We start from the raw sequence: 1,739 nt of genomic DNA on the forward strand, positions 1-1,739 counted from the left end.
CTAAGAACATTAAAAAACTTAAAAACATCTGGTTTCTGCTCTCCAGGTCTGGCTCCTGGTCAAATCCAGATCTGGAGACCAAACGTCCTAATAGCACAAGCCCAGTGGCTCCAGACAATAACTTTATACATATACTGCACTGTATTTAAGAGAGATGAGAAGAACTCAAAGGTGACAAGACTGCTTTCTTTGATTATGTAAGCTTCAAAATGCCTGTGATGTCTCTCCAGTGCTGAGTTGGTGTGCTACCTGGGATGGTTTTCCTTTTGTATATACTTTATATGTCTTAATAAATACTGTATTTTCCTATACAGCTTATGGTGGTACATTGAGTGGATTGACCCATATAAATTATAAGTCTCTGCCCAGCAAGGGGAAATATGTTCCCAGACACATAAAATTTTTTCTTAGTTGCTTTTTCACCTTATCTTGTATGAAGACATACTTCTATCTCTATTTCTGCTGATGTGACTATTTAATTGACACCAGATCAGGTAGTGAGAATGATTTCTTCATATATTTGACAAAAGTTTATTATTTTAGATATTAAAATTTGAAAGTGTAGCATAATAAGAAAATACAGAACAATTTCATTTGGAATTACAGATTCATAAATAGTAAGTGTACCTTAAGATTTCTTCCATATATTAAAATACATGGTGACAATATATTTTGACACATTAAATTGCAGTAACTTTAGAAACTTACAATAATCAAAATCACATCAATACTAAAAAATTAAAGAAAGGAAATGCAATTGGAAGCAGAGCACTGGCAATTGTGCAGGGGAAGCTTAGGGAGGGCTGTGGTCAATACACAGTCCTCCACACTTATGCAAAGTTTAGAGAACCATCTCACAGGGATGCTTTTTCCTGCTCAAATGTCTGTCTTAAAGTAGAATTGACTAATGTGAGTGAAATTTCTCTTAAGAGCACTTTCAGGACCACAGGAAAACTGCTAGCCACCTCCTGGGAAACTGTAGGGGAGTAAAGGAGCATCCCAGGAGATTTCCTAAAGGAGAGGAGAAGATGGGAGTCCATAGATATTTACCTAAGAAGAAAGAGTAAAAACACAGTCTCCACAAAAACACCTCAATGCAGCTTTATCAAGGAAGACACAAATAAAATATACTGTTGGCTGTTCGGACTAGAAGAAAGTTAAAATCAAACTTCTTTCCACATGGGCAAGTCTGAGATTGCTTTCTAAGAAGACTAGCTTTTGGAAAGTGTGCTTTTAACCATGATAATGATAATCCTCAGGAGCTCCCAGAAGTCCAGGATGCTTAAATTACTGGAACCAAACATGAGAGTGGGTTACAGAATTAAAGCTCAACAATATTGAGAGATGATGTAAAATATTTGTTAATCTATATATGTATTACTAATTTTTAGTTAAGAAATATCTCAGTGCCCTTGAAGGAAAGAGAATCAGAATATAGAGTGATCACAGAGTTTCATTTGCGAATAGAAAGTAGAGGTATTCATGATCACACTGGAGTCCTCTCAGGCTAATAACATAGACTTATCCTAAGAGATCACAGTGTGACCGCAGACAGTGAGAGAAATAGAAAAAATAATGTAGGAAATCAGAAAAAGGTAAGAAACAAAATCCATTAGTTTCCAAAACAAAGGATCACATTGGCCATAGAAATATGCTTGCATAATCTGAGTCTTCCTTAGTGCACATCATCCCCAAAGGTATAACATGGATTTTCTCCAAGACATTCTCCTCCTCAGGGC

The sequence above is a fragment of the Sciurus carolinensis genome, unplaced genomic scaffold, assembly GCF_902686445.1.
Source record: "Sciurus carolinensis unplaced genomic scaffold, mSciCar1.2, whole genome shotgun sequence".
Taxonomy (NCBI): domain Eukaryota; kingdom Metazoa; phylum Chordata; class Mammalia; order Rodentia; family Sciuridae; genus Sciurus; species Sciurus carolinensis.